The 14,524-nt window shown below is 40.2% G+C and overlaps 1 non-coding gene across 1 annotated transcript; it reads left to right on the top strand.

The window, feature by feature from the left end:
* Positions 1-1,405: 1,405 nt before the first annotated feature.
* trnas-uga (transfer RNA serine (anticodon UGA)) lies at positions 1,406-1,487 on the top strand. Its single transcript has one exon. It is a non-coding gene; the product is annotated as a tRNA-Ser (tRNA).
* The last annotated feature ends 13,037 nt before the right edge of the window (positions 1,488-14,524 follow it).

The following is a 14,524-nucleotide window of genomic DNA, read 5'->3' as shown; positions in this document are numbered from 1 at the left end:
TGTTTAAAATACCACAACGTATTCAATTGAGGAATCTTTCAGTTGTATTCATATTGAGGCTTATTTAACACTTGGTATAGACTTAAAGGCATCCTCAATAAAAACATTATATAAATATAAATAAATGTAATACAAATGTATTCAGTTTCCCATGTATAGTGTTACACACTTTTTAATGAGGTGCAGTACCTGCAAACAGATTTTAACAAAGCATTAACACTAGCACTGCAATACTCTTAAAATGCCACAATAAACATAAGATTGACAGAAGCCAATGAACATGAAGTGACATTTTTGTCAAATACATGAACATCAGAATTAGTCTGCTTTCTACTTTTCTACTTATTTTATACTGAACAATAAACTGTGCAGGAGATGTTTCTTGTCCCAGTTCACTTTTCATCTGTACTGTGTTGTTTTTTTCCCTTGAGTAATGTATTCTGATAAAGGATTGTCTGTAGACCATGTTTTTATTGTTATTATTATTATTATTATTATTATTATTATTATTATTATTATTATTATTATATGCTAATGCGACTGAACATGTTTTACACTGCTGTGTGCAGTATCATTGGACAAAAAGTAAAGGCAATGTGTTGATGACCTGCGTTGTTAAGTTTGGTACTGTGAAAATCCCACAATAAGCTAATAATAAAAGGTTTGGTTCTGAATTGTGGTTCTGTGTTAAATTGAGTACATCTGACGTAATACCAAACCAATCCTAGTTTCCGGTAATAATTTGAAAGCGATAACACTGGTTTCCAATTTTATGAACTGCACCTTTTTCCTTTTAATCAGAATAATTTGTTTTAAAGCACAGTAAAAATGCCTACCTACCATACGAGTAAAATGTATAATACAATAATGCCGACTTTAATTCCTGTATGAGTTATTAGTACTTGTACTTTCTTGATTATGATTTAAAAAATAAAGTAACGTGATTTATTTTCATATTGTTCGGCTAGACAATGCATTATATTTAAGGTATAAATTTATAAATAGTAAGTAAATGAATTCCCACAACAGCAGATACATGGCGACCCCTGATGGCTAGCATTGTTACACACGTTTGATTAAAAACAAAAAAGGAAAATACTCCTCAAAAAATGGTTGTTGTCTAAGGTGTGTGCCTATATAAACTCCACTTTAAAAGCAATTCATATTTGTTTAAACTAGCTTTCCTTTAGAATAATATAATTACACATATTGGTTATCATTAAATGTTTTGAAAGTAATTGTGTTCATTTATTTCATTATTTATCTATTCTGCTAAAGGAACACAATTCGCATGTTTAACTTCCTTAAACCTATATAGAAAGCAATTGAAACTTGACTTTTAGCACTATTTTAACACCAATCTAACCTTTGAATTAATTTAGACACTAATACTTGAAATGGCATAGCAGCGATGGCCGAGTGGTTAAGGCGTTGGACTTGAAATCCAATGGGGTCTCCCCGCGCAGGTTCGAACCCTGCTCGCTGCGAAAGATTAATAATTATGTTTTATTCTTCAGATATTAATGTTTTTATATTTCAATTTATCAGTGATAGTATTTGCTAAATATGCATATATACATATCCTAAGTCATTAGAGCAGGTAAAGTTAATTAAATTAATACTGAAGTTAAATGCATGTCATTGTATAATTGTGAAATCTGTGTATGTAATCTTTATCGCCGCCATCTGACTATTTTTTATTCGTCGGTGCAGTATACAGATGAGAATATCTTTAAGCTCATAAATCGTATACAAATAAGTGCCTTGTTGCTTATAAACATTTACTACTGCCTGTTACATTTCAACGTATTTAAATGTTGTGCTAACGTGTGCAAGCTACACTATTTGTAGTAGCAGTCATGTAGACAACAAATCCTGGAATGAAACTACCCTACCATCCAGAAGGAAACGCCTTTAATTTCTTGTACCAGTTATGTGTTTTAGTCCGTGCTGTTTAATGAGATTTGATTTATATCTTAAGTTTTTGTTTGTATTTGTTTTTGTATTTCAATTGTATGCACACACACTACGTCATGGCTGTGCAATTTTGAGATTGAAAACCAATTGCCTGTAAGCAATAGACGCTAAACATTTTAGGTAACACTAAGGGCTGGATTAAATCAAATATTTCAACCACCTGGTAAAAGCAGACGACATACCTGTATATCATAGTGGTTGCATTTAATGAGATGAAGAAAGTAGCATCTTAAAAAAAAAATTAAGCCACTGCTAAGTTCAGATTTGTCGTTTTCTATTAGCGTTTTGATTGAAGCCCAGCCTAAGTAGCAGCGTAGCAGCAGTAAAGTGATTATTCTTATAAAAATATATAATGTTGACAGGTGCTGAAAGCAAGTAGAGGAAATGTGCATTATAAGTATTTGAAGCTGAGAGAAGTGATGTTAAATTATTCAATGCACTAGTGAGATATCATTTAGAGCAGTGGCGGCGTTAGACCCTATTTAGTGGGCTTCAGTCGCCCTGTATTTTATGTCAGCCCACCTAAAATAATACGATCAAACAGTCCGACAAAACAACGTCAGCCGCCACTTGTATTTTCTCCTAGCACCCCTAAAAATAATACAACAAAGGAATCCAAAAATAAAGAATTAGCTCCGCAAAACACTGTCAGCTCCCCCGCTCTTACACCGGCAAAAAACACCGTCAGCAACCCCCACCACCACCGATCATCGTTTCGTAGTCACCCTAAATCTTGAAGTTTAAATCTTGAACCCTAAATCTTTAACCGCCCCTGATTTAGAGTATTGTCTGTAGTTGTGGTCAGTTAAACAAAGTGCAATTCTGGAAAGACTAGAACAAAGAACAAAGATCAGTCTCAAAGTAGTGGCACATGGATTGATTAAAATACCTGAATCTCTTGTCTGATTCTGATTATGTCAGAATTTGATTCTTTTTGGCCCTAAGGACTATTCAAGATCAATAAAGACTTGATGTCTCAAGTGGAAGTTTATAGTACAGGAAAACATACAATCAAGAAAAGGATGGGCTTAATTTTTAAGGCACTTTTCTATCCCTTTCATGGACATGTTTGCTGTTGGTAGATGATGCTTAGATATATGTTCTAGATGTGTGTCTCAGGGATTATTCATGTCTTCAGAGAGTACATTGTGGAAGAACAATCAGTCTTCAATCAGGTTGGAACGTTCATTGCAATGCCTTTATTACCCGTGACGTGGAGAACAGCTGTGAATCAAGTAGATCCCAAAGCTGCTCTGATTCTATGCTAAAAGCCAAAGCTTTTTATAGACAGAAAACAAAGATCTGGTTACTATTAATAAGTCATTACTGTGTTACCTTAAAAACTTGCTAAGCAGAATATATTATTAGAGGACAGAGTCCATGGGTCAATACAAGGATTAAGGAGCAGACACTGAAATCATACTGTTTGTCATCTTCTCCAAGATGCTCATCGAGAATAACAAACAGGTCAAACTACCTTCTGATCTGGCTGTTGACTTAACCTTATCTTTCTTAAGTATACATGAAGTAAACCATTTGAGATGGGAATTTCTAACTTTACTTCCACAACATGATTTGATCAAGTTCATAGTCTCAAATATTATGTCTAACCATTTTGTCCTCTCCTTTATTCATGAGTTTCTGGAGCCCATACTTTTGTATATTATAATATTATAAAAAGGTACTGCAATCATGGCCGATGTTTGAAAAAATATTTGCATTATTCTGTATTTACAGTTACAACTACGAAACAAGAATAAAACACATATTGTTGTCATTTCATAGGATGCAAATTTCAGGATAGTACATGTTTAGACAGGCTCACCAAACCAAAGTGTATTATTGCACTTTTGTATTTTGTAAGTCACCCTGGATAAGAACGTCTGCTAAGACATTAAAATAATAATAATAATAATAATAATAATAATAATAATAATAATAACACCAAAGTTCCACAACAGAGACAGATTGATTTGTCATTCCACACAGCTGACCAAGTACATTTTCCTTTCCACAGTTGTTTCTTGTTAGTTATGAAAAAACAATGATCAGACTCAAGATCAATAGCCCTAGAAGGCTATGAATTGTGCAATTGCTGAATTCTGGTTTAGAACAGTGATATATGAACCCCCAGCATATTCAAATAAATGTTTCTAATTAATGATTTATTGTCTTTTTTAATTGTAAAACAGTAGTTCGGAGCCTTTAACAAAATACTGGTTTTGTTGGACCTAAATGTACTTATTTTTGTTTTGTTTTTATATGTGACTTGTGACTGATATATGAAGATAAGAAACCAAGTAAAATGATTCCAAATCCCCAAAACTACAGTTTAAAATGGCATACCATTCCTATATTTTAAGGTTGTGTCTATATGATCTAATTGATATAAAAAAGTTTTCCTTACAAAACTTCAATCCAGTGTTTTTTGGGGGGTGACATTTTCTGTCAAAATAACAGCATAAGTTAAGATTGGAAGTGACATTCACAGCGATCTAGCCATTATGTATTTTGTTTAAACACAGGCCACTGCTTTTCAGAGACAAAGCAATCTGCTGAACCACAACATTGCCATCCAAAAAGTACCATGAATCCACCAGGGAATGATACCAGAAAATGTTTATTAATATTTCAGCACACAGACTGATCCTTAGTCCTTGGAGAGATCTGAGGAAAATGTAGAGCAAAATATGTAAAAGGTACGCTTCTGCCTCCATAGAAACAACTCCCATGGCAGCTTTGTTTGTGAAGTACAAATGGTTTTGGACTGATAGTTTACCTTCAGTAGTACACTATCCCATATGTATCTGCACTTGTCCAAAGTACAGTGCTCAGACATATTCAAATCTGCGCACACACACACACACAAACAAAGTAGACTTAACACTTCTTCATACAACATTTCCACTCCAGTGATAAAATGTAAATTTCCATTGGGAGTACTGTATGTGATAGCCTCTGCATTATGCACAAGATAAGGCTGTGTTTTAACCTGACGTTGCTTCAGAGATCTCTGTGCATTTGGTTATCCAGGCATATTATTTTTGCTCATTTTACTGTGGCCCAGTACTGAATCTATTTCACTATGAACATTGCAAATGTTTACTTAGTATTTCCCTGGATTACAAAATGACATAGTTCCTTTCAACTACAAGTCCTACACAATTAATTGCAGATTTCTGGTGTGACCAAACAGGGTTAAATATTCTTAGGTAAAGCCAAACTCATGTTAATTAATAGCACTTCTTCCTTGATTTGATATACTGCAGTGTAAAAGGTGTCCTCAGTATTGATTTTTTCCCTCTAAAAGGATGTAGGTGATTAAGATTAGATCAGGCTCTCCTCTTCCCTGGGGCAAGTAATTAGTTTTAATGTTGTCATCCCTTCTGTTTCTGTCCAGTGTTTAAATAAGAACAAAAAGTTGGGAAATAATGTAGCAACTGTAATGACCATTTATCTCACCGTGATCAATGTGGTGAACCATTTTGTGATATCAATCTTCCCTGTATATGGTAAGGTTAACATGTGGAGAAGGAAAAATCATTGCAGTTCTCATGGAGTCTTGAGTCTCTCTCTCTCTCTCTCTCTCTCTCTCTCCCCCCTCTCTCTCCCTCTCTCTATCTATCTAGAGACAGTATTACTTTGTATTCAGCCTTCTTGATGCAATTATCAAAGTTATGGAGATGAATTTATTGACACTCCCACCATGATGTTGGATCATCAGCATTAACCTACTCTTTAGGATATTTATGTACTCTTCACCATCAATGCTGCCCTTAAAATATATGGCAATCCACTTCTTATAGACTGGTCTTAATGGTGTTTGGTACCAGCTCCACCTTTATCCCCTTTACAGTCAGCATTTTGAGACAGGTTGCGCTCATATATTATCATAATGGAAAAAGGAACAGTCTGATTTATTTTGATCATGCCAAGACTGACATTGCTATTTATGGGACTGGACACATTTGCACAGCCAATAAGCACCTCAAATTAAATGAAAGCTGATCATTGTTTTTCTCAAAGTGCTTACATATTCAACTACATCAATTACACCCATATACTGATTTAGCTTTTAACATGTTCATTATATTAGCTTGCAAGGACTTCTCGGGTTGATTGCTTAGGATCATTCAGGTGTGTATACAAGAGGTAACCAAGCTAACACAAACTAATACAAAGCATTCTTATACAATAAAGCATTCAAATGTGATTAAATAAAAACAAAGCAATACGTGAAAAGACATCACATATTTTTTAAATAGATAAATACATATTTCATGTGTTTCACCTGATTTTACATTGATTGATTTAAGTGTTGCTGGAGACATTGGAGGCCTCTTTATGGGTGCCAATGTTTGACTAAATTCATGAAAAATTACAGACACTCAAGCATACACTGGGTGATTTGCCTGACAGTTATCACAGGGTATGGGTTTGTTGCTCAAGGACATGTTTATTTTTGCATTGCAAAACACTTTTTGTGCCTTGCTCCCTATGCCTGCCAGGGTCGGCTTCGGCTTCCCCGCAACCCTCACTAGGATAAGCGGTTTCAAAGATGAATAGATGGATGGATGGAAAACACTTTTTGTTTCTTGACAATGTTTTGTTTTTAAAAATATGTTAAAATATACATTAATGTGATAATTATGCTAATTATTTGCTATAGGGAACTAATTAATGGATGTTTAGTTTAGAATTGTGCCACATTGCACTGTGATAGATTGAAAGTTTGGTATACATTAATTTACAACTGAACATGCCATATGTAATATAAACAAATTGATCATGACCAAATCTACTGTTAAAGGAAACAAAACTACTATTGACTGATGTTTCCTCAGATACCAATATCACACATTTATCCCCATTTAAGCAGATTTGAGGGCTTGGCAAATGCTAGACATGATAAAGTGTTCATATTCAGGCTCATAATTGCACCATAACACTGCTGAGGACATCTGACTGTTGCACCAGAATGCAGCAGTATGTTAGAATCATTGTAAAATACTTTCTACCCGGCAGGGAATTGCACAGGCAGTCCAGATTTCTACGATTTGTTACTTGAAGGGGTTCAGGTGGATGTGGCAGAGTCTAGGATTTTGTTGGGCTTGACAGAATTCCATGTTGAACAGCTTTGTGGTTCTGGATGATGGGGGCTTTTACAGTGGGGGAAAAAAGTATTTGATCCCCTGCTGATTTTGTACGTTTGCCCACTGACAAAGAAATGATCAGTCTATAATTTTAATGGTAGGTGTATTTTAACAGTGAGAGACAGAATAACAGAAAAAAAATAGAAAAACGCATTTCAAAAAAGTTATAAATTGAATTGCATGTTTATGAGGGAAATAAGTATTTGATCCCCTATCAATCAGCAAGATTTCTGGCTCCCAGGTGTCTTTTATACAGGTAACGAGCTGAGATTAGGAGCACTCTCTTAAAGGGAGTGCTCCTAATCTCAGCTCGTTACCTGTATAAAAGACACCTGGGAGCCAGAAGCAATCAATCAATCAGATTCCAAACTCTCCACCATGGCCAAGACCAAAGAGCTGTCCAAGGATGTCAGGGACAAGATTGTAGACCTACACAAGGCTGGAATGGGCTACAAGACCATCGCCAAGCAGCTTGGTGAGAAAGTGACAACAGCTGGTGCGATTATTCGCAAATGGAAGAAACACAAAATAACTGTCAGTCTCCCTCGGTCTGGGGCTCCATGCAAGATCTCACCTCGTGGAGTTTCAATGATCATGAGAACGGTGAGGAATCAGCCCAGAACTACACGGGAGGATCTTGTTAATTATCTCAAGGCAGCTGGGACCATAGTCACCAAGAAAACAATTAGTAACACACTACGCCGTGAAGGACTGAAATCCTGCAGCGCCTGCAAGGTCCCCCTGCTCAAGAAAGCACATGTACAGGCCCATCTGAAGTTTGCCAATGAACATCTGAATGATTCAGAGGAGAACTGACCACAACACTTTCACCCAGATGAGACCAAAATCAAGCTCTTTGGCATCAACTCAACTCACCGTGTTTGGAGGAGGAGGAATGACCCCAAGATCACCATCCCCACCGTCAAACATGGAGGTGGAAACATTATGCTTTGGGGGGGGTTTTCTGCTAAGGGGACAGGACTGCACCGCATCAAAGGGACGATGGACGGGGCCATGTACCGTCAAATCTTGGGTGAGAACCTCCTTCCTTCAGCCAGGGCATTGAAAATGGGTCGTGGATGGGTATTCCAGCATGACAATGACCCAAAACACACAACCAAGGCAACAAAGGAGTGGCTCAAGAAGAAGCACATTAAGGTCCTGGAGTGGCCTTGCCAGTCTCCAGACCTTAATCCCATAGAAAATCTGTGGAGGGAGCTGAAGGTTCGAGTTGCCAAACGTCAGCTTCGAAACCTTAATGACTTGGAGAGGATCTGCAAAGAGGAGTGGGACAAAATCCCTCCTGAGATGTGTGCAAACCTGGTGGCCAACTACGTCGAAGGGGTCAAATACTTATTTCACTCATTAACATGTAAATCAATGTATAACTTTTTTTAAATGTGTTTTTCTGGATTTTTTTGTTGTTATTCTGTCTCTCACTGTTAAAATACACCTACCATTAAAATTATAGACTGATCATTTCTTTGTCAGTGGGCAAACGTACAAAATCAGTAGGGGATCAAATACTTTTTTCCCTCACTGTATAAATATTTGAGGTGGGCATCCCGTAGTTGGCATCAGCAGTGGCATGCGTCTTTGTTCTTTTGATAATCATTTGTATATATATATATATGTGAGGGAGACCACATTACTCATTAACTCCAAAACAGATACCTTTCCATTGTCTCAGCAAACAGCTGCTTGTCTATTCTTAAATATATAAAACCTCAGCAGCATCTGCAAGGCTGATGTCTGTCCTGGATACAGAATGACTTCTTTACCCAATGAACAACTGGCGGTGATCAAAAGCAGGAGTATGTGATCATTTTTTCTGTTTGTCTGCATGTTCCGAGACTCTCTCTCCGTGTATTGTGTCCGGCTTTCACATATGGTGGCCGATGTGGGGAAGCTCTGCGGCTGATTACCCTGAAACCCCTACCTGGTGAGCAGAAAGACAGTGATGGAAGCATGCGTGGTAGAGCAGCTGCTGGCCGCAGTAGTGAGGCTACAGGTGCAGCAGCAACAGACCCTGGAGACGCTGGCACAGCAAGTCCGAGCACCAGCTCCTGCACCTAAACCCTGCTGTGGCCGCAACGAACCTGGCTTGGGTCGGTTTAAGGATCCCGAAGATGGGGCCGGAGGACGACCCGGAGGCTTTCCTCACCATCTTCGAGTGTACCACCCGGTGTTGCGGCTGTCTGAAGTCAGAGTGGGCGGTACACCTGGTCCCCCTGTTGACCGGGGAGGCGCAGTCCGCCGCCCGAGTGCATTGTCCAGAGGATGCCCTGTGTCCTGGACTGTGTCGGCCTGACATCGGATGGTCAGCGCCGAAAGCTCCGAAGCCTCCGGTTCGAATCCGGCTCCCGGCCCCGGGCCTTCACACAACAGATGCAGGACGCCTGCCACCGCTGGCTCAAGCCGGACGAGCACTCCGCCACGGAAGTCGCCTACCTGGTGGCCCTGGAGCAGTTCCTCTGCCGTCTACCTCCTCCCTCCGCAGAGTGGGTGCAAACCCAGCTGCCCAAAGACCTGGAGGAGGCCACCAGGCTGGCAGAGAACCACCTTGCTACCCGGGACAACGTCACCTCCCGACGCCCGATGGTGGGCACCCTCCCACCCACTCCCAAGGCCCTCTCTGACCTGACTCCCCCGGAAACCCCAGCAGCTAAACCTGTCTCTCCCCGACCCGCTTTCCCTTCTCCACTTGCCCATCCCAAACATAAACCTGTTTCCTTATCCCCCTCCTTTTCTCTCTCTCCAGGTAGTGTGCAGTCCCCTGGAACAGCCACGGTGACGTGCCGGTGTCGCAGGCAGCCTGGACATCGCCCGGGCCGAGTGCCCGCTGCTGAAAACTGATTGCTCCACAGTTTGTGCTGCTCGCCCCTCTGCTAACCCCGGTTCAGCAAAAGACTTCACGGTACCGGTAAGAATCAGGGGACGTGAAGTCATGGTCCTCCTGGACTCCAGCTGTACCAAGACACTGGTCCAGGATGGCCTGGCTCCCCGGGGCACCAGCAGGCGAGGCACTAAATTGGCTATAAGGTGTATTCATGGGGACATACACTGGTACCCCATGGCCCAGGTAACTATGATGATTGGTGGGGAAACTTATAAGATGAACGTGGGACTCGCCCCTTTTTTGCCATTCCTGGTGGTCCTAGGGGGGGATTGGTCTGAATTTCTGTCTAATATTAAAGATCCTAGGCTCTCGTTGTCCGATTTGGCTGAGGCACAGTTGGGGCATGGCTCTGGGGGCCGATCACCCTTAGTGGCTGCTGGCGATAAGTGGGGCGAGGACAGCCTTCCCTCCGACCCCAGTCGCGCAGCAGATGACAGTACTCTGTCGGACCTGGGGGAGGGAACAAGTTCTGGGACTCGCCAGCTCTCGCCTTCCTCCACCAGGAGGGCCGACCCCTCTGGCGCAGCCCCGGATCCCGTCTTCTCCCGGGCTTCCGATTTTGCTCTGGACCAGTCCAGGGATGATGCCCTGGGTCGGTTATATGACCAGGTCGCAGTTGTGGTCGGTCGCACAGTGAATACACAGAGGGCGCGCTCGTATCCCCAGTTCCACATCAAAAAAGACTTGTTGTATAGGGTAACTAAAAACCCACTGATTAGGTGCTCATGTGCCGCAGCTGTGTTGTTCCCTCGTAAAAAGGCAGCTTACTCACGGTTGCGGTCAATGAGCATCTATTTAATCTTGCTCCCTCCCTAGGGTGGGAGCTAACCGATGAGAGGGAAGAGTAAATCTGCAACCCCTGACTGCCCGGAGCACCCTGTTTGTTTGGACATTTATTTGGACATTTATTTTCTTGTTTTGCTTTTGTTTTCCTCTTGATTGTCTGTGTTTTCCCCCCACCTTTACGGAGCCAGTGAGCTCAATAAAGTCAGACACCGCCGAACCCCAGACTCTCTCTCCGTGTATTGTGTCTGGCTTTCACACCCTGTTAAATGCAAGCTAACAAGCTCAACAATTATGCCAATCACAAAAAAGCCCAACATCACATGGCTAAATGACTACAGACCTGTAGCTCTGACCTCTGTAGTCATGAAGGTCTTTGAGCGACTTGTACTGGCATATCTTAAAGACATCACAGACCCTCTGCCTCTGCAGTTTCCTACAGGGCCAACAGATCCATGGACGATACAGTAAACATGGGCCTGCATTTCATTTTACAGCACCTTGATAATCTGGGAACCTATGCAAGGGTCCTATTTGTAAACACCATCACACCAGATCTCTTACAGACCAAGCTCTCCCAGCTGTCAGTTCCCGACCCCACCTGTAGGTGGATAATTCACTTCCTGACAGACAGAAAACAAAATGTGTTACTGGGTGAGCACAGATCAAATACACTGCTCCTCAGTACTGAAGCGCCATAGGGTAGCATTATCTCTCCCCTGCTATATTCACTCTACAACAATGACTGCACCTCTAAGCACCCCTCTGTGAAACTCCTCCAGTTTGCAGATGACACAAAGCTGATTGGACTCATACACAACTGCAATGAGTCAGCATACAGAGAGGAGGTTGAGCAGCTGGTGTCCTGGTGCAGCCACAACAACTTAGAGCTAAATGCTCTGAAGATGGTGGAGATGATAGTTGACTTCAGGAGTCCCCCCTCTCTGCCTCCCCTCAACATCAATGGATCAACAGTTACCACTGTAGGGTCATTCAAGTTCCTGGAAATTACAATCACCCAGAACCTCAAGCGGGAGGTGTACATCAACTCCATTGCAAAAAAAGGCCCAGCAGAGGATGTACTTCCTCTGGCAACTGAAGAAATTCAACATGCCACAGGATTTGATGATGCCATTCTACACAGGCATCACCTGTCTGGTTAGGGTCATCCACCACACGGGACAGGGTCAGACTGCATCGCATCATCCGGTCAGCAGAGAGGATTATTGTCTGCAGCCTGCCCACTCTCCAGGACCTTTATAATGCACAGACTAGGAAGCACACAGGGAAGATCATTGCTGACCCATCACATCCAGGTCATCATATTTTTCAAGCTCAACCTTCGGGAAGTCAACTAAAAACAATTAAAATCAAAACATCCAGGCCCAGGAATAGCTTCTTCCCCCAAGCAGAGGTTCTCATCAAAAACAGAAGTACTACTACAAAAATGGACATCAGGATTCCACTGCTGGTATCCAGCAACTTACATCAATTGCCTAAATGCAATTTCATATACTTTCATTCTGTCCATCTCTGTTTATAGATTCATATACTTGTTATATCTATTTTAACTTATTAGTCTTATTGCACTATATTATTTATAAATATACATATTTTTTATTATGTTGCATAATTTGTGTTGTTGTGCTTATTGTGAAAAATACACCAAGTTAAATTCCTTCTTTGTGTAACATACTTGGCCAATAAACGAGATTCTGATTCTGATTCTTATTCTAAGTAAGCTTTAAAATAGGCTAAAAATGCTGTGACTAGAACTGCACAACTGGAGACAATGACTACAATACTTCAAAAGCCACTATATATGCATCAGAAAAAAATTGCATATACAAATTGAGCCCTCTTAAAAAATCTGACAACAAAATTCTTGATGCATAATACATAATACATAATACTTAGTTAATATTTTGAACATATAAGTGATGGTTACTTGAGACTGAAAAAGAAAGACTAGAATATCACAATCATTTGAAAAACATAACATTTTGACAAACAAGGATATGTAATAGCATAGTGAGAATCAAGAGGAATCATCAAGTTCATGTTTAGGTCTAGAGGTGACAAAGGTGTAAAATACTAACACACTGGTCATAACAACCTGTCTTTTTTCATTGTGTGTTCATTTGTTTTTGAGTGTGTGTTGTATAGACTGAATGAAAACAAAATACATCAATAACAACAAAATATGAATCCAAGATTAGCTATGTAGTTCATAATGTATTGCTGATGAGAGGTTGATACACTTGTGACCCTCTCCATCATCCACTGTCAAATCCAAAGCATATGTGAGAAAGATTGATCTGAGGAAAGAACAAGTATTTGCATTCAGTGCGGCTAATGGATTGTGCAATGCATTCCAAAATGTGTTTTCCATATCCATCTTACATTGATAAAACAAATAGAGGAAGAAACAGCATGATCAATTCATCAGGATAACACATTATTACATTTTTGATGAGTATCAGCTTTGGGAATTAATGAAAATGATGATTCAAAACACATCTGTGACAGAAGTCCATACTTAAGAGTCCCTCGGGCAACTATTTACAGGCAGTGCTGACCACTGCTCTGGCCACACAGTCCACCTAGAGTTGCAAGGGCCACTCCCATGAGCCCTTGCACTCCACTGCTGCTGAGCTCCAGCCCTCACTGCTGGATCACACCAGCAGAGGGCGATACAATATATTAATCTACAGATTTGTCTTGTAAGTGGATTGTGGTATTGTTTACAAAGTCATGATTATAGCACCTTTCATTGTTTTAACATATTGCAACCCTAGGCCATAGTTAAGTGTAATTTATAAAGATTATGTAATTATTTTGACAAACACATCAGACAAATGCAATTGAAAAATCTGTCTAATAACAGATTCACTCTTTGCAAAAGCCTGCATGACTCAATATAAAAAAGTCAATGTTATTGTTTTACATAATGGTACCGAATGAATTATGTATTAATATATAATTTACTATCTGTAGGTCTCAGTTCTAAAATGATGCAAATACAATAAAAAAATCCACTGCCACACATTTTAGAGGCATCAAATATATTTTTTTCAAATCTTTACCCTCCGTCAAGTTCTTCTCTATGCACTTTTCACTGGGAATCAGAGTTGTCAGGTTGCCAGGAGCATATTTATTATAAAACTTGTTTGCATGCATACCAAATGATAGATAGTCTTTCTTTTTCAAGGAACCATGGTTAAGATAATAACCTAACGTTCCCTTTCAATTTGAAAGAGCCATTACCGAATGGGAAGGCTATACCAGAGCTGTCGCGAAGTCCAGTCCCATCCATGACAATTGCAACAGAGCCTCATGGCGCGAGCCGACTGCAGTACTCGAGTGCCTGGAGCATGGCGGCCGAACTATAGGCCACAATACACTATACAATGTCCTTGAAATCCGATTAAATGCAATCCGAATTGGGTTCGATTTATTGAAATCCCAATGCAAGAAATCGCATGATTTCATCTGGTGAAATCAGATGAAATAGTGATGCAATATAAAGTATTATAAAGTAATATAAAGTGATGCTATATAAAGGGCGTTTGGGAGCTAGTCTACATGGTGAAGTTTGGAGTTTTGATAGAGAAAAGCAAGAAAGAAGATCGAGCATGTAAATACTATCTGTACTATCTGCCACTGGACTCTCGGACAAGCCAGCCGAGAAGTCGCTCAAGTCGCCGCAGCT

Source organism: Amia ocellicauda, chromosome 20 (genome assembly GCF_036373705.1).
Source record: "Amia ocellicauda isolate fAmiCal2 chromosome 20, fAmiCal2.hap1, whole genome shotgun sequence".
NCBI lineage: Eukaryota > Metazoa > Chordata > Actinopteri > Amiiformes > Amiidae > Amia > Amia ocellicauda.
This window is presented reverse-complemented; position numbering and strand designations above follow the sequence as displayed.